The 20,860-nt window shown below is 41.3% G+C and overlaps 1 protein-coding gene across 1 annotated transcript in view; it reads right to left on the bottom strand.

Annotated features, from left to right (window-relative positions):
- CUBN (cubilin) overlaps positions 1 to 20,860 on the bottom strand; it is a 321,603-nt gene that overhangs the window by 146,326 nt on the left and 154,417 nt on the right. The window lies entirely within an intron of this gene.

Raw genomic sequence — 20,860 nt, 5'->3', positions numbered from 1 at the left:
TAGGGTTAGCCACCACTGGGGGGAGGTTAGGGTTAGGCATCCCCCCATGAGGGTTAGGTGTAGGGTGCGGGAAGGGAGGGTTAGGATTAGGCACTCCCAGGGAGACTTAGGGATAGGCACCACCCCACGAATTTTAGGCTGAGGGGAGGGCTAGGATACATACCAGCCCCAGTCAAGTTCTCCTCCGGTCGGGCTTCCGCAGTGGGGATTTGAACTGAACCCAATCCCATTCCGATTTAAAGCAGCAACAAAAAATTTATGCTAAACCAGCTTGGTAAGCATTTATTTATGTTGCTGTTTTAAATCCATTGGTCAAAGCCATCGATAGTTGACTGCTTTCCCAAATGGCAGCATAGTAAATCTACCCCATGGGGATATAGTGATGAATGGGCAGTTTGGTAATGCCATCGATCATTGAGCATTTTAAAACTGCAACAGGAATCAATGCTACACAAGCCTGATTTAGCATCGATTACTGTTGCTGCTTTTAAACTGTAAGTCAAAGCTGATGATTACCAGCGTCTTTGACAAATTGCTCGTTAGTAAATATATCCCATGGAACCTGCTTCATTTATTAGGAAAAGAGGTGAACTTTAATAATTACTTTAGTAAGCTGAACAGAATTTTTAAAAATTTACATTTTTGTAGACAAAATCATATGGTAGAAATAAGCCCGTTAACACAGCATGCAACTGTGAAAAAAGGAAAATGCTAATGATTTAATTACCTTTTTACATATTGCACTTACAGTTTTATACAGCTCCTTGCTTAGTATAGTTCAGGAATAGTTTCCCTGCACAACTAAATTACAGTCCAATTGTTGGTGCCTGGATACAGAAAGCCGACACTAGAATTCAAACCAGAATCTCCAGCAAATTTCTCCGTGTAAAACCTGGCTCCAGCCCCGGGCTCAGTCAATGCTGTGAGTTGGAGCCGGATTTTTGGTGGAAAGGGGTTATAAATAAGATTTCCAGAGCTTGGTAAATGGGGAATTTTCACAGTCCCCTTAGAACCCTATAGGAATTGCATTTGGGAACGTAAAGAGGGAGGAACAGCCGTAGATATCGGTGGTACCCCTTGTCACACATCAACAAATCTTCCTAAACGATTGAACTTTTAAAAAGCTGTATACATACATAAACACATGCATATGTTTATTTGCCTGTTTATGAAGTCGCCATATGATCTGGCGACTTCATTTTTTAGGAAGAAGAAATCTCTCACAGGAAATCACAGAACCATTAAAACAAACACAGATAAGTAAATGGCTGGAAGTCCCCCACAATAAAGGAAGTGAACAGTTCACACATATTTCCCTTACTAATCCGATCTAGAATTCCCATCTGTATTGCATCGTAGCCATATTACAAACATATTGCTAGAGACATACACATGTAGATTCGGTGTAGGCTAGACCTTATAGTAGAGGACAGTCAGGCCACTATTTAGATTCACTATCAATACAGCTACGTCTGGCTGGAAGGACCAGACTCTTCTTGGGTTTTTGTGTTTTTAGGGATTGTCCTAGTGATGTCACCGGTGATGTCACAGATCTGCACTTCAATAATATGGAATCACAAAGTTCTTGTGTTTTCTGTGCACTCTTTTCAGCATGTAAGCTGTGTGCACCATTCCAGGAGCCATACAGTGATGGCGGCTTATGTAGTAGACAACCTCAATGCCTACTGCATTGCTATATACAGGAGTGTTTTTAATGTAGGTGTAAGCAGAGCAGGGGCACTGTGCACCATCCACTAGGAGGCTGCATGATGCACTTTTGTTGCTTCCTGTCACCTCTATTTGTTGATATTTAGACCAGTACCATGTATACTGGCAGAAGCCCTTGCACAATGCTCTGCAAAGATCTTATTAATATCAATCACTTCTACATAGCACCAACTTTTTCCACCACTCTTATATAACGAGTGGAGATCTGATATAATGTAATTAAAACTGAATCTGATACAATGAGATATTATAAGAGGTTATCACAACTCCCGCCAATCATATAAACAAGGTGTGTCTAGTGAGGCTCATACCCAATCATATAAACAAGGTGTGTCTAGTGAGGCACATACCCAATCATATAAAAAAGGTGTGTCTAGTGAGACAGATACCCAATCATATAAACAAGGTGTGTCTAGTGAGACAGATACCCAATCATATAAACAAGGTGTGTCTAGTGAGGCAGATACCCAATCATATAAACAAGGTGTGTCTAGTGAGGCACATACCCAATCATATAAACAAGGTGTGTCTAGTGAGGCAGATACCCAATCATATAAACAAGGTGTGTCTAGTGAGCCACATACCCTATCATATAAACAAGGTGTGTCTAGTGAGCCACATACCCAATCATATAAACAAGGTGTGTCTAGTGAGGCAGATACCCAATCATATAAACAAGGTGTGTCTAGTGAGGCACATACCCAATCATATAAACAAGGTGTGTCTAGTGAGGCACATACCCAATCATATAAACAAGGTGTGTCTAGTGAGGCACAAACCCAATCATATAAACAAGGTGTGTCTAGTGAGGCACATGCCCAATCATATAAACAAGGTGTGTCTAGTGAGGCACATACCCAATCATATAAACAAGGTGTGTCTAGTGAGGCACATACCCAATCATATAAACAAGGTGTGTCTAGTGAGGCACATACCCAATCATATAAACAAGGTGTGTCTAGTGAGACACATCCCAATCATATAAACAAGGTGTGTCTAGTGAGGCAGATACCCAATCATATAAACAAGGTGTGTCTAGTGAGACACATACCCAATCATATAAACAAGGTGTGTCTAGTGAGGCACATACCCAATCATATAAACAAGGTGTGTCTAGTGAGACACATACCCAATCATATAAACAAGGTGTGTATAGTGAGCCACATACCCAATCACATAAACAAGGTGTGTCTAGTGAGGAACATACCCAATCATATAAACAAGGTGTGTCTAGTGAGCCACATACCCAATCACATAAACAAGGTGCGTCTAGTGAGGCAGATACCCTATCATATAAACAAGGTGTGTCTAGTGACACACATACCCAATCATATAAACAAGGTGTGTCTAGTGAGACACATACCCAATCATATAAACAAGGTGTGTTTAGTGAGGCAGATACCCAATCATATAAACAAGGTGTGTCTAGTGAGGCACATACCCAATCATATAAACAAGGTGTGTCTAGTGAGGCACATACCCAATCATATAAACAAGGTGTGTCTAGTGAGGCAGATACCCAATCATATAAACAAGGTGTGTCTAGTGAGGCAGATACCCAATCATATAAACAAGGTGTGTCTAGTGAGGCAGATACCCAATCCTATAAACAAGGTGTGTCTAGTGAGGCAGATACCCAATCCTATAAACAAGGTGTGTCTAGTGAGGCAGATACCCAATCCTATAAACAAGGTGTGTCTAGTGAGACACATACCCAATCATATAAACAAGGTGTGTCTAGTGAGCCACATACCCAATCCTATAAACAAGGTGTGTCTAGTGAGACACATACCCAATCCTATAAACAAGGTGCGTCTAGTGAGCCACATACCCAATCCTATAAACAAGGTGCGTCTAGTGAGACACATACCCAATCCTATAAACAAGGTGTGTCTAGTGAGCCACATACCCAATCATATAAACAAGGTGTGTCTAGTGAGACACATACCCAATCATATAAACAAGGTGTGTCTAGTGAGCCACATACCCAATCATATAAAAAAGGTGTGTGTAGTGAGGCAGATACCCAATCATATAAACAAGGTGTGTCTAGTGATCCACATACCCAATCATTTAAACAAGGTGTGTCTAGTGAGGCAGATACCCAATCATATAAACAAGGTGTGTCTAGTGAGCCACATACCCAATCATATAAACAAGGCGTGTCTAGTGAGGCACATACCCAATCATATAAACAAGGTGTGTCTAGTGAGGTACATACCCAATCATATAAACAAGGTGTGTGTAGTGAGGCAGATACCCAATCATATAAACAAGGTGTGTCTAGTGAGGCACATACCCAATCATATAAACAAGGTGTGTCTAGTGAGGCACATACCCAATCATATAAACAAGGTGTGTCTAGTGAGCCACATAGCCAATCACATAAACAAGGTGTGTCTAGTGAGGCACATACCCAATCATATAAACAAGATGTGTCTAGTGAGGCACATACCCAATCATATAAACAAGGTGTGTCTAGTGAGGCACATACCCAATCATATAAACAAGGTGTGTCTAGTGAGGCACATACCCAATCATATAAACAAGGTGTGTCTAGTGAGGCACATACCCAATCATATAAACAAGGTGTGTCTAGTGAGGCACATACCCAATCATATAAACAAGGTGTGTCTAGTGAGCTACATAGCCAATCACATAAACATGGTGTGTCTAGTGAGCCACATACCCAATCATAAAAACAAGGTGTGTCTAGTGAGCCACATACCCAATCATATAAACAAGGTGCGTCTAGTGAGGCAGATACCCAATCATATAAACAAGGTGTGTCAAGTGACACACATACCCAATCATATAAACAAGGTGTGTCTATGAGACACATACCCAATCATATAAACAAGGTGTGTCTAGTGAGGCAGATACCCAATCATATAAACAAGGTGTGTCTAGTGAGACACATACCCAATCATATAAACAAGGTGTGTCTAGTGAGCCACATACCCAATCCTATAAACAAGGTGCGTCTAGTGAGGCAGATACCAATCCTATAAACAAGGTGCGTCTAGTGAGACACATACCCAATCATATAAACAAGGTGTGTCTAGTGAGCCACATACCCAATCATATAAACAAGGTGCGTCTAGTGAGGCACATACCCAATCATATAAACAAGGTGTGTCTAGTGACACACATACCCAATCATATAAACAAGGTGTGTCTATGAGACACATACCCAATCATATAAACAAGGTGTGTCTAGTGAGGCAGATACCCAATCGTATAAAGAAGGTGTGTCTAGTGAGGCAGATACCCAATCGTATAAACAAGGTGTGTCTAGTGAGGCAGATACCCAATCCTATAAACAAGGTGTGTCTAGTGAGGCAGATACCCAATCCTATAAACAAGGTGTGTCTAGTGAGGCAGATACCCAATCATATAAACAAGGTATGTCTAGTGAGACACATACCCAATCATATAAACAAGGTGTGTCTAGTGAGGCACATACCCAATCATATAAACAAGGTGTGTCTAGTGAGCCACATACCCAATCATATAAACAAGGTGTGTGTAGTGAGGCAGATACCCAATCATATAAACAAGGTGTGTCTAGTGATCCACATACCCAATCATATAAAGAAGGTGTGTCTAGTGAGGCACATACCCAATCATATAAACAAGTTGTGTCTAGTGAGGCACATACCCAATCATATAAACAAGGTGTGTCTAGTGAGGCACATACCCAATCACATAAACAAGGTGTGTCTAGTGAGCCACATAGCCAATCACATAAACAAGGTGTGTCTAGTGAGGCACATACCCAATCATATAAACAAGGTGTGTCTAGTGAGACACATACCCAATCCTATAAACAAGGTGTGTGTAGTGAGGCAGATACCCAATCATATAAACAAGGTGTGTCTAGTGATCCACATACCCAATCATATAAAGAAGGTGTGTCTAGTGAGGCACATACCCAATCATATAAACAAGTTGTGTCTAGTGAGGCACATACCCAATCATATAAACAAGGTGTGTCTAGTGAGGCACATACCCAATCACATAAACAAGGTGTGTCTAGTGAGCCACATAGCCAATCACATAAACAAGGTGTGTCTAGTGAGGCACATACCCAATCATATAAACAAGGTGTGTCTAGTGAGACACATACCCAATCCTATAAACAAGGTGCGTCTAGTGAGGCCGATACCAATCCTATAAACATGGTGTGTCTAGTGAGACACATACCCAATCATATAAACAAGGTGTGTCTAGTGAGCCACATACCCAATCATATAAACAAGGTGCGTCTAGTGAGGCAGATACCCAATCATATAAACAAGGTGTGTCTAGTGACACACATACCCAATCATATAAACAAGGTGTGTCTATGAGACACATACCCAATCATATAAACAAGGTGTGTCTAGTGAGGCAGATACCCAATCATATAAACAAGGTTTGTCTAGTGAGGCAGATACCCAATCATATAAACAAGGTGTGTCTAGTGAGGCAGATACCCAATCCTATAAACAAGGTGTGTCTAGTGAGGCAGATACCCAATCCTATAAACAAGGTGTGTCTAGTGAGACACATACCCAATCATATAAACAAGGTGTGTCTAGTGAGCCACATGCCCAATCCTATAAACAAGGTGTGTCTAGTGAGACACATACCCAATCATATAAACAAGGTGCGTCTAGTGAGCCACATACCCAATCCTATAAACAAGGTGCGTCTAGTGAGACACATACCCAATCCTATAAACAAGGTGCGTCTAGTGAGCCACATACCCAATCCTATAAACAAGGTGTGTCTAGTGAGCCACATACCCAATCCTATAAACAAGGTGTGTCTAGTGAGCCATATACCCAATCATATAAACAAGGTGTGTCTATTGAGGCAGATACCCAATCATATAAACAAGGTGTGTCTAGTGAGCCACATACCCAATCATATAAACAAGGTGTGTCTAGTGAGGCAGATACCCAATCATATAAACAAGGTGTGTCTAGTGAGGCACATACCCAATCATATAAACAAGGTGTGTCTAGTGAGGCACATACCCAATCATATAAACAAGGTGTGTCTAGTGAGGCACATACCCAATCATATAAACAAGGTGCGTCTAGTGAGGCACATACCCAATCATATAAACAAGGTGTGTCTAGTGAGCCACATACCCAATCACATAAACAAGGTGCGTCTAGTGAGGCACATACCCAATCATATAAACAAGGTGCGTCTAGTGAGCCACATACCCAATCATATAAACAAGGTGCGTCTAGTGAGGCACATATCCAATCATATAAACAAGGTGTGTCTAGTGAGGCAGATACCCAATCATATAAACAAGGTGTGTCTAGTGAGGCACATACCCAATCATATAAACAAGGTTTGTCTAATGAGGCACATACGCAATCATATAAACAAGGTGTGTCCAGTGAGACACATACCCAATCATATAAACAAGGTGTGTCTAGTGAGACAGATACCCAATCATATAAACAAGGTGTGTCTAGTGAGGCAGATACCCAATCATATAAACAAGGTGTGTCTAGTGAGGCAGATACCCAATCATATAAACAAGGTGTGTCTAGTTAGGCACATACCCAATCATATAAACAAGGTGTGTCTAGTGAGCCACATACCCAATCATATAAACAAGGTGTGTGTAGTGAGGCAGATACCCAATCATATAAACAAGGTGTGTCTAGTGATCCACATACCCAATCATTTAAACAAGGTGTGTCTAGTGAGGCAGATACCCAATCATATAAACAAGGTGTGTCTAGTGAGGCACATACCCAATCATATAAACAAGGTGTGTCTAGTGAGGCACATACCCAATCATATAAACAAGGTGTGTCTAGTGAGCCACATACCCAATCCTATAAACAAGGTGCGTCTAGTGAGGCAGATACCAATCCTATAAACAAGGTGCGTCTAGTGAGACACATACCCAATCATATAAACAAGGTGTGTCTAGTGAGCCACATACCCAATCATATAAACAAGGTGCGTCTAGTGAGGCAGATACCCAATCATATAAACAAGGTGTGTCTAGTGACACACATACCCAATCATATAAACAAGGTGTGTCTATGAGACACATACCCAATCATATAAACAAGGTGTGTCTAGTGAGGCAGATACCCAATCGTATAAACAAGGTGTGTCTAGTGAGGCAGATACCCAATCGTATAAACAAGGTGTGTCTAGTGAGGCAGATACCCAATCCTATAAACAAGGTGTGTCTAGTGAGGCAGATACCCAATCCTATAAACAAGGTGTGTCTAGTGAGGCAGATACCCAATCATATAAACAAGGTATGTCTAGTGAGACACATACCCAATCATATAAACAAGGTGTGTCTAGTGAGGCACATACCCAATCATATAAACAAGGTGTGTCTAGTGAGGCACATACCCAATCATATAAACAAGGTGTGTCTAGTGAGCCACATACCCAATCCTATAAACAAGGTGCGTCTAGTGAGGCAGATACCAATCCTATAAACAAGGTGCGTCTAGTGAGACACATACCCAATCATATAAACAAGGTGTGTCTAGTGAGCCACATACCCAATCATATAAACAAGGTGCGTCTAGTGAGGCAGATACCCAATCATATAAACAAGGTGTGTCTAGTGACACACATACCCAATCATATAAACAAGGTGTGTCTATGAGACACATACCCAATCATATAAACAAGGTGTGTCTAGTGAGGCAGATACCCAATCGTATAAACAAGGTGTGTCTAGTGAGGCAGATACCCAATCGTATAAACAAGGTGTGTCTAGTGAGGCAGATACCCAATCCTATAAACAAGGTGTGTCTAGTGAGGCAGATACCCAATCCTATAAACAAGGTGTGTCTAGTGAGGCAGATACCCAATCATATAAACAAGGTATGTCTAGTGAGACACATACCCAATCATATAAACAAGGTGTGTCTAGTGAGACACATACCCAATCATATAAACAAGGTGTGTCTAGTGAGCCACATACCCAATCATATAAACAAGGTGCGTCTAGTGAGGCAGATACCCAATCATATAAACAAGGTGTGTCTAGTGACACACATACCCAATCATATAAACAAGGTGTGTCTATGAGACACATACCCAATCATATAAACAAGGTGTGTCTAGTGAGGCACATACCCAATCATATAAACAAGGTGTGTGTAGTGAGGCAGATACCCAATCATATAAACAAGGTGTGTCTAGTGATCCACATACCCAATCATATAAACAAGGTGTGTCTAGTGAGCCACATACCCAATCCTATAAACAAGGTGTGTCTAGTGAGCCATATACCCAATCCTATAAACAAGGTGTGTCTATTGAGGCAGATACCCAATCATATAAACAAGGTGTGTCTAGTGAGCCACATACCCAATCATATAAACAAGGTGCGTCTAGTGAGGCAGATACCCAATCATATAAACAAGGTGTGTCTAGTGAGGCACATACCCATTCATATAAACAAGGTGTGTCTATGAGACACATACCCAATCATATAAACAAGGTGTGTCTAGTGAGGCAGATACCCAATCATATAAACAAGGTGTGTCTAGTGAGGCAGATACCCAATCATATAAACAAGGTGTGTCTAGTGAGGCAGATACCCAATCATATAAACAAGGTGTGTCTAGTGAGGCAGATACCCAATCATATAAAAAAGGTGTGTCTAGTGAGGCAGATACCCAATCCTATAAACAAGGTGTGTCTAGTGAGACACATACCCAATCCTATAAACAAGGTGTGTCTAGTGAGCCACATACCCAATCCTATAAACAAGGTGTGTCTAGTGAGACACATACCCAATCCTATAAACAAGGTGTGTCTAGTGAGCCACATACCCTATCCTATAAACAAGGTGTGTCTAGTGAGCCACATACCCAATCCTATAAACAAGGTGTGTCTAGTGAGCCACATACCCAATCCTATAAACAAGGTGTGTCTAGTGAGGCAGATACCCAATCCTATAAACAAGGTGTGTCTAGTGAGCCACATACCCAATCCTATAAACAAGGTGTGTCTAGTGAGGCAGATACCCAATCCTATAAACAAGGTGTGTCTAGTGAGGCACATACCCAATCATATAAACAAGGTGCGTCTAGTGAGCCACATACCCAATCATATAAACAAGGTGTGTCTAGTGAGGCACATACCCAATCATATAAACAAGGTGTGTCTAGTGAGCCACATACCCAATCATATAAACAAGGTGCGTCTAGTGAGGCACATACCCAATCATATAAACAAGGTTTGTCTAGTGAGGCACATACGCAATCATATAAACAAGGTGTGTCTAGTGAGACACATACCCAATCATATAAACAAGGTGTGTCTAGTGAGACAGATACCCAATCATATAAACAAGGTGTGTCTATGAGACACATACCCAATCATATAAACAAGGTGTGTCTAGTGAGGCAGATACCCAATCGTATAAACAAGGTGTGTCTAGTGAGGCAGATACCCAATCGTATAAACAAGGTGTGTCTAGTGAGGCAGATACCCAATCCTATAAACAAGGTGTGTCTAGTGAGGCAGATACCCAATCCTATAAACAAGGTGTGTCTAGTGAGGCAGATACCCAATCATATAAACAAGGTATGTCTAGTGAGACACATACCCAATCATATAAACAAGGTGTGTCTAGTGAGGCACATACCCAATCATATAAACAAGGTGTGTCTAGTGAGGCACATACCCAATCATATAAACAAGGTGCGTCTAGTGAGCCACATACCCAATCCTATAAACAAGGTGCGTCTAGTGAGGCAGATACCAATCCTATAAACAAGGTGTGTCTAGTGAGACACATACCCAATCATATAAACAAGGTGTGTCTAGTGAGCCACATACCCAATCATATAAACAAGGTGCGTCTAGTGAGGCAGATACCCAATCATATAAACAAGGTGTGTCTAGTGACACACATACCCAATCATATAAACAAGGTGTGTCTATGAGACACATACCCAATCATATAAACAAGGTGTGTCTAGTGAGGCAGATACCCAATCGTATAAAGAAGGTGTGTCTAGTGAGGCAGATACCCAATCGTATAAACAAGGTGTGTCTAGTGAGGCAGATACCCAATCCTATAAACAAGGTGTGTCTAGTGAGGCAGATACCCAATCCTATAAACAAGGTGTGTCTAGTGAGGCAGATACCCAATCATATAAACAAGGTATGTCTAGTGAGACACATACCCAATCATATAAACAAGGTGTGTCTAGTGAGGCACATACCCAATCATATAAACAAGGTGTGTCTAGTGAGCCACATACCCAATCATATAAACAAGGTGTGTGTAGTGAGGCAGATACCCAATCATATAAACAAGGTGTGTCTAGTGATCCACATACCCAATCATATAAAGAAGGTGTGTCTAGTGAGGCACATACCCAATCATATAAACAAGTTGTGTCTAGTGAGGCACATACCCAATCATATAAACAAGGTGTGTCTAGTGAGGCACATACCCAATCACATAAACAAGGTGTGTCTAGTGAGCCACATAGCCAATCACATAAACAAGGTGTGTCTAGTGAGGCACATACCCAATCATATAAACAAGGTGTGTCTAGTGAGACACATACCCAATCCTATAAACAAGGTGTGTGTAGTGAGGCAGATACCCAATCATATAAACAAGGTGTGTCTAGTGATCCACATACCCAATCATATAAAGAAGGTGTGTCTAGTGAGGCACATACCCAATCATATAAACAAGTTGTGTCTAGTGAGGCACATACCCAATCATATAAACAAGGTGTGTCTAGTGAGGCACATACCCAATCACATAAACAAGGTGTGTCTAGTGAGCCACATAGCCAATCACATAAACAAGGTGTGTCTAGTGAGGCACATACCCAATCCTATAAACAAGGTGCGTCTAGTGAGGCCGATACCAATCCTATAAACATGGTGTGTCTAGTGAGACACATACCCAATCATATAAACAAGGTGTGTCTAGTGAGCCACATACCCAATCATATAAACAAGGTGCGTCTAGTGAGGCAGATACCCAATCATATAAACAAGGTGTGTCTAGTGACACACATACCCAATCATATAAACAAGGTGTGTCTATGAGACACATACCCAATCATATAAACAAGGTGTGTCTAGTGAGGCAGATACCCAATCATATAAACAAGGTTTGTCTAGTGAGGCAGATACCCAATCATATAAACAAGGTGTGTCTAGTGAGGCAGATACCCAATCCTATAAACAAGGTGTGTCTAGTGAGGCAGATACCCAATCCTATAAACAAGGTGTGTCTAGTGAGACACATACCCAATCATATAAACAAGGTGTGTCTAGTGAGCCACATGCCCAATCCTATAAACAAGGTGTGTCTAGTGAGACACATACCCAATCATATAAACAAGGTGCGTCTAGTGAGCCACATACCCAATCCTATAAACAAGGTGCGTCTAGTGAGACACATACCCAATCCTATAAACAAGGTGCGTCTAGTGAGCCACATACCCAATCCTATAAACAAGGTGTGTCTAGTGAGCCACATACCCAATCCTATAAACAAGGTGTGTCTAGTGAGCCATATACCCAATCATATAAACAAGGTGTGTCTATTGAGGCAGATACCCAATCATATAAACAAGGTGTGTCTAGTGAGCCACATACCCAATCATATAAACAAGGTGTGTCTAGTGAGGCAGATACCCAATCATATAAACAAGGTGTGTCTAGTGAGGCACATACCCAATCATATAAACAAGGTGTGTCTAGTGAGGCACATACCCAATCATATAAACAAGGTGTGTCTAGTGAGGCACATACCCAATCATATAAACAAGGTGCGTCTAGTGAGGCACATACCCAATCATATAAACAAGGTGTGTCTAGTGAGCCACATACCCAATCACATAAACAAGGTGCGTCTAGTGAGGCACATACCCAATCATATAAACAAGGTGCGTCTAGTGAGCCACATACCCAATCATATAAACAAGGTGCGTCTAGTGAGGCACATATCCAATCATATAAACAAGGTGTGTCTAGTGAGGCAGATACCCAATTATATAAACAAGGTGTGTCTAGTGAGGCACATACCCAATCATATAAACAAGGTTTGTCTAATGAGGCACATACGCAATCATATAAACAAGGTGTGTCCAGTGAGACACATACCCAATCATATAAACAAGGTGTGTCTAGTGAGACAGATACCCAATCATATAAACAAGGTGTGTCTAGTGAGGCAGATACCCAATCATATAAACAAGGTGTGTCTAGTGAGGCAGATACCCAATCATATAAACAAGGTGTGTCTAGTTAGGCACATACCCAATCATATAAACAAGGTGTGTCTAGTGAGCCACATACCCAATCATATAAACAAGGTGTGTGTAGTGAGGCAGATACCCAATCATATAAACAAGGTGTGTCTAGTGATCCACATACCCAATCATTTAAACAAGGTGTGTCTAGTGAGGCAGATACCCAATCATATAAACAAGGTGTGTCTAGTGAGGCACATACCCAATCATATAAACAAGGTGTGTCTAGTGAGGCACATACCCAATCATATAAACAAGGTGTGTCTAGTGAGCCACATACCCAATCCTATAAACAAGGTGCGTCTAGTGAGGCAGATACCAATCCTATAAACAAGGTGCGTCTAGTGAGACACATACCCAATCATATAAACAAGGTGTGTCTAGTGAGCCACATACCCAATCATATAAACAAGGTGTGTCTAGTGAGCCATATACCCAATCCTATAAACAAGGTGTGTCTATTGAGACACATACCCAATCATATAAACAAGGTGTGTCTAGTGAGGCAGATACCCAATCATATAAACAAGGTGTGTCTAGTGAGGCAGATACCCAATCATATAAACAAGGTGTGTCTAGTGAGGCAGATACCCAATCATATAAACAAGGTGTGTCTAGTGAGGCAGATACCCAATCATATAAAAAAGGTGTGTCTAGTGAGGCAGATACCCAATCCTATAAACAAGGTGTGTCTAGTGAGACACATACCCAATCCTATAAACAAGGTGTGTCTAGTGAGCCACATACCCAATCCTATAAACAAGGTGTGTCTAGTGAGACACATACCCAATCCTATAAACAAGGTGTGTCTAGTGAGCCACATACCCTATCCTATAAACAAGGTGTGTCTAGTGAGCCACATACCCAATCCTATAAACAAGGTGTGTCTAGTGAGCCACATACCCAATCCTATAAACAAGGTGTGTCTAGTGAGGCAGATACCCAATCCTATAAACAAGGTGTGTCTAGTGAGCCACATACCCAATCCTATAAACAAGGTGTGTCTAGTGAGGCAGATACCCAATCCTATAAACAAGGTGTGTCTAGTGAGGCACATACCCAATCATATAAACAAGGTGCGTCTAGTGAGCCACATACCCAATCATATAAACAAGGTGTGTCTAGTGAGGCACATACCCAATCATATAAACAAGGTGTGTCTAGTGAGCCACATACCCAATCATATAAACAAGGTGCGTCTAGTGAGGCACATACCCAATCATATAAACAAGGTGTGTCTAGTGAGGCACATACGCAATCATATAAACAAGGTGTGTCTAGTGAGACACATACCCAATCATATAAACAAGGTGTGTCTAGTGAGACAGATACCCAATCATATAAACAAGGTGTGTCTATGAGACACATACCCAATCATATAAACAAGGTGTGTCTAGTGAGGCAGATACCCAATCGTATAAACAAGGTGTGTCTAGTGAGGCAGATACCCAATCGTATAAACAAGGTGTGTCTAGTGAGGCAGATACCCAATCCTATAAACAAGGTGTGTCTAGTGAGGCAGATACCCAATCCTATAAACAAGGTGTGTCTAGTGAGGCAGATACCCAATCATATAAACAAGGTATGTCTAGTGAGACACATACCCAATCATATAAACAAGGTGTGTCTAGTGAGGCACATACCCAATCATATAAACAAGGTGTGTCTAGTGAGGCACATACCCAATCATATAAACAAGGTGCGTCTAGTGAGCCACATACCCAATCCTATAAACAAGGTGCGTCTAGTGAGGCAGATACCAATCCTATAAACAAGGTGTGTCTAGTGAGACACATACCCAATCATATAAACAAGGTGTGTCTAGTGAGCCACATACCCAATCATATAAACAAGGTGCGTCTAGTGAGGCAGATACCCAATCATATAAACAAGGTGTGTCTAGTGACACACATACCCAATCATATAAACAAGGTGTGTCTATGAGACACATACCCAATCATATAAACAAGGTGTGTCTAGTGAGGCAGATACCCAATCGTATAAACAAGGTGTGTCTAGTGAGGCAGATACCCAATCGTATAAACAAGGTGTGTCTAGTGAGGCAGATACCCAATCCTATAAACAAGGTGTGTCTAGTGAGGCAGATACCCAATCCTATAAACAAGGTGTGTCTAGTGAGGCAGATACCCAATCATATAAACAAGGTATGTCTAGTGAGACACATACCCAATCATATAAACAAGGTGTGTCTAGTGAGACACATACCCAATCATATAAACAAGGTGTGTCTAGTGAGCCACATACCCAATCATATAAACAAGGTGCGTCTAGTGAGGCAGATACCCAATCATATAAACAAGGTGTGTCTAGTGACACACATACCCAATCATATAAACAAGGTGTGTCTATGAGACACATACCCAATCATATAAACAAGGTGTGTCTAGTGAGGCAGATACCCAATCATATAAACAAGGTGTGTCTAGTGAGGCAGATACCCAATCCTATAAACAAGGTGTGTCTAGTGAGGCAGATACCCAATCCTATAAACAAGGTGTGTCTAGTGAGGCAGATACCCAATCCTATAAACAAGGTGTGTCTAGTGAGACACATACCCAATCCTATAAACAAGGTGTGTCTAGTGAGCCACATGCCCAATCCTATAAACAAGGTGTGTCTAGTGAGGCAGATACCCAATCATATAAACAAGGTGTGTCTAGTGAGGCACATACCCAATCATATAAACAAGGTGTGTGTAGTGAGGCAGATACCCAATCATATAAACAAGGTGTGTGTAGTGAGGCAGATACCCAATCATATAAACAAGGTGTGTCTAGTGATCCACATACCCAATCATATAAACAAGGTGTGTCTAGTGAGCCACATACCCAATCCTATAAACAAGGTGTGTCTAGTGAGCCATATACCCAATCCTATAAACAAGGTGTGTCTATTGAGGCAGATACCCAATCATATAAACAAGGTGTGTCTAGTGAGCCACATACCCAATCATATAAACAAGGTGTGTCTAGTGAGGCAGATACCCAATCATATAAACAAGGTGTGTCTAGTGAGGCACATACCCAATCATATAAACAAGGTGTGTCTAGTGAGGCACATACCCAATCATATAAACAAGGTGTGTCTAGTGAGGCACATACCCAATCATATAAACAAGGTGCGTCTAGTGAGGCACATACCCAATCATATAAACAAGGTGTGTCTAATGAGCCACATACCCAATCACATAAATAAGGTGCGTCTAGTGAGGCACATACCCAATCATATAAACAAGGTGCGTCTAGTGAGCCACATACCCAATCATATAAACAAGGTGCGTCTAGTGAGGCACATACCCAATCATATAAACAAGGTGTGTCTAGTGAGGCAGATACCCAATCATATAAACAAGGTGTGTCTAGTGAGGCACATACCCAATCATATAAACAAGGTTTGTCTAATGAGGCACATACGCAATCATATAAACAAGGTGTGTCCAGTGAGACACATACCCAATCATATAAACAAGGTGTGTCTAGTGAGACAGATACCCAATCATATAAACAAGGTGTGTCTAGTGAGGCAGATACCCAATCATATAAACAAGGTGTGTCTAGTGAGGCAGATACCCAATCATATAAACAAGGTGTGTCTAGTTAGGCACATACCCAATCATATAAACAAGGTGTGTCTAGTGAGCCACATACCCAATCATATAAACAAGGTGTGTGTAGTGAGGCAAATACCCAATCATATAAACAAGGTGTGTCCAGTGATCCACATACCCAATCATTTAAACAAGGTGTGTCTAGTGAGGCAGATACCCAATCATATAAACAAGGTGTGTCTAGTGAGGCACATACCCAATCATATAAACAAGGTGTGTCTAGTGAGGCACATACCCAATCATATAAACAAGGTGTGTCTAGTGAGGCACATACCCAATCATATAAACAAGGTGTGTCTAGTGAGGCACATACCCAATCATATAAACAAGGTGTGTCTAGTGAGCTACATAGCCAATCACATAAACAAGGTGTGTCTAGTGAGCCACATACCCAATCATATAAACAAGGTGTGTCTAGTGAGCCACATACCCAATCATATAAACAAGGTGCGTCTAGTGAGGCAGATACCCAATCATATAAACAAGGTGTGTCTAGTGACACACATACCCAATCATATAAACAAGGTGTGTCTATGAGACACATACCCAATCATATAAACAAGGTGTGTCTAGTGAGGCAGATACCCAATCATATAAACAAGGTGTGTCTAGTGAGACACATACCCAATCATATAAACAAGGTGTGTCTAGTGAGCCACATACCCAATCCTATAAACAAGGTGCGTCTAGTGAGGCAGATACCAATCCTATAAACAAGGTGTGTCTAGTGAGGCAGATACCCAATCATATAAACAAGGTGTGTCTAGTGAGGCACATACCCAATCATATTAACAAGGTGTGTCTAGTGAGGCACATACCCAATCATATAAACAAGGTGTGTGTAGTGAGGCAGATACCCAATCATATAAACAAGGTGTGTCTAGTGATCCACATACCCAATCCTATAAACAAGGTGTGTCTAGTGAGGCAGATACCAATCCTATAAACAAGGTGCGTCTAGTGAGACACATACCCAATCATATAAACAAGGTGTGTCTAGTGAGCCACATACCCAATCATATAAACAAGGTGCGTCTAGTGAGGCAGATACCCAATCATATAAACAAGGTGTGTCTAGTGACACACATACCCATTCATATAAACAAGGTGTGTCTATGAGACACATACCCAATCATATAAACAAGGTGTGTCTAGTGAGGCAGATACCCAATCATATAAACAAGGTGTGTCTAGTGAGGCAGATACCCAATCATATAAACAAGGTGTGTCTAGTGAGGCAGATACCCAATCATATAAACAAGGTGTGTCTAGTGAGGCAGATACCCAATCATATAAACAAGGTGTGTCTAGTGAGGCAGATACCCAATCCTATAAACAAGGTGTGTCTAGTGAGCCACATACCCAATCCTATAAACAAGGTGTGTCTAGTGAGACACATACCCAATCCTATAAACAAGGTGTGTCTAGTGAGGCAGATACCCAATCATATAAACAAGGTGTGTCTAGTGAGACACATACCCAATCATATAAACAAGGTGTGTCTAGTGAGCCACATACCCAATCATATAAACAAGGTGTGTCTAGTGAGACACATACCCAATCATATAAACAAGGTGTGTCTAGTGAGCCACATACCCAATCCTATAAACAAGGTGCGTCTAGTGAGGCAGATACCAATCCTATAAACAAGGTGTGTCTAGTGAGGCAGATACCCAATCATATAAACAAGGTGTGTCTAGTGAGGCACATACCCAATCATATTAACAAGGTGTGTCTAGTGAGGCACATACCCAATCATATAAACAAGGTGTGTGTAGTGAGGCAGATACCCAATCATATAAACAAGGTGTGTCTAGTGATCCACATACCCAATCCTATAAACAAGGTGTGTCTAGTGAGGCAGATACCAATCCTATAAACAAGGTGCGTCTAGTGAGACACATACCCAATCATATAAACAAGGTGTGTCTAGTGAGCCACATACCCAATCATATAAACAAGGTGCGTCTAGTGAGGCAGATACCCAATCATATAAACAAGGTGTGTCTAGTGACACACATACCCATTCATATAAACAAGGTGTGTCTATGAGACACATACCCAATCATATAAACAAGGTGTGTCTAGTGAGGCAGATACCCAATCATATAAACAAGGTGTGTCTAGTGAGGCAGATACCCAATCATATAAACAAGGTGTGTCTAGTGAGGCAGATACCCAATCATATAAACAAGGTGTGTCTAGTGAGGCAGATACCCAATCATATAAACAAGGTGTGTCTAGTGAGGCAGATACCCAATCCTATAAACAAGGTGTGTCTAGTGAGACACATACCCAATCCTATAAACAAGGTGTGTCTAGTGAGCCACATACCCAATCCTATAAACAAGGTGTGTCTAGTGAGACACATACCCAATCCTATAAACAAGGTGTGTCTAGTGAGCCACATACCCTATCCTATAAACAAGGTGTGTCTAGTGAGCCACATACCCAATCCTATAAACAAGGTGTGTCTAGTGAGCCACATACCCAATCCTATAAACAAGGTGTGTCTAGTGAGGCAGATACCCAATCCTATAAACAAGGTGTGTCTAGTGAGCCACATACCCAATCCTATAAACAAGGTGTGTCTAGTGAGGCAGATACCCAATCCTATAAACAAGGTGTGTCTAGTGAGGCACATACCCAATCATATAAACAAGGTGCGTCTAGTGAGCCACATACCCAATCATATAAACAAGGTGTGTCTAGTGAGGCACATACCCAATCATATAAACAAGGTGTGTCTAGTGAGCCACATACCCAATCATATAAACAAGGTGCGTCTAGTGAGGCACATACCCAATCATATAAACAAGGTTTGTCTAGTGAGGCACATACGCAATCATATAAACAAGGTGTGTCTAGTGAGACACATACCCAATCATATAAACAAGGTGTGTCTAGTGAGACAGATACCCAATCATATAAACAAGGTGTGTCTAGTGAGGCAGATACCCAATCATATAAACAAGGTGTGTCTAGTGAGGCACATACCCAATCATATAAACAAGGTGTGTCTAGTGAGGCAGATACCCAATCATATAAACAAGTTGTGTCTAGTGAGGCACATACCCAATCATATAAACAAGGTGTGTCTAGTGAGGCAGATACCCAATCATATAAACAAGGTGTGTCTAGTGAGGCACATACCCAATCATATAAACAAGGTGTGTCTAGTGACACACATACCCAATCATATAAACAAGGTGCGTCTAGTGAGGCAGATACCCAATCATATAAACAAGGTGTGTCTAGTGAGACACGTACCCAATCATATAAACAAGGTGTGTCTAGTGAGGCAGATACCCAATCATATAAACAAGGTGTGTCTAGTGAGGCAGATACCCAATCATATAAACAAGGTGTGTCTAGTGAGGCAGATACCCAATCCTATAAACAAGGTGTGTCTAGTGAGACACATACCCAATCCTATAAACAAGGTGTGTCTAGTGAGCCACATACCCAATCCTATAAACAAGGTGTGTCTAGTGAGACACATACCCAATCCTATAAACAAGGTGTGTCTAGTGAGCCACATACCCTATCCTATAAACAAGGTGTGTCTAGTGAGCCACATACCCAATCCTATAAACAAGGTGTGTCTAGTGAGCCACATACCCAATCCTATAAACAAGGTGTGTCTAGTGAGGCAGATACCCAATCCTATAAACAAGGTGTGTCTAGTGAGCCACATACCCAATCCTATAAACAAGGTGTGTCTAGTGAGGCAGATACCCAATCCTATAAACAAGGTGTGTCTAGTGAGGCACATACCCAATCCTATAAACAAGGTGTGTCTAGTGAGGCACATACCCAATCATATAAACAAGGTGTGTCTAGTGAGCCACATACCCAATCATATAAACAAGGTGCGTCTAGGGAGACACATACCCAATCATATAAACAAGGTGTGTCTAGTGAGCCACATACCCAATCATATAAACAAGGTGCGTCTAGTGAGGCAGATACCCAATCCTATAAACAAGGTGTGTCTAGTGAGACACATACCCAATCCTATAAACAAGGTGTGTCTAGTGAGCCACATACCCAATCCTATAAACAAGGTGTGTCTAGTGAGCCACATACCCAATCCTATAAACAAGGTGTGTCTAGTGAGCCACATACCCAATCCTATAAACAAGGTGTGTCTAGTGAGCCACATACCCAATCCTATAAACAAGGTGTGTCTAGTGAGCCACATACCCAATCCTATAAA

The sequence above is a fragment of the Taudactylus pleione genome, unplaced genomic scaffold (genome assembly GCF_031769625.1).
Source record: "Taudactylus pleione unplaced genomic scaffold, aTauple2 ptg000216l, whole genome shotgun sequence".
Lineage (NCBI taxonomy): Eukaryota > Metazoa > Chordata > Amphibia > Anura > Myobatrachidae > Taudactylus > Taudactylus pleione.
Note: the sequence above shows the minus strand (reverse complement) of the source record. Positions and strands in the feature narration are given on the sequence as shown.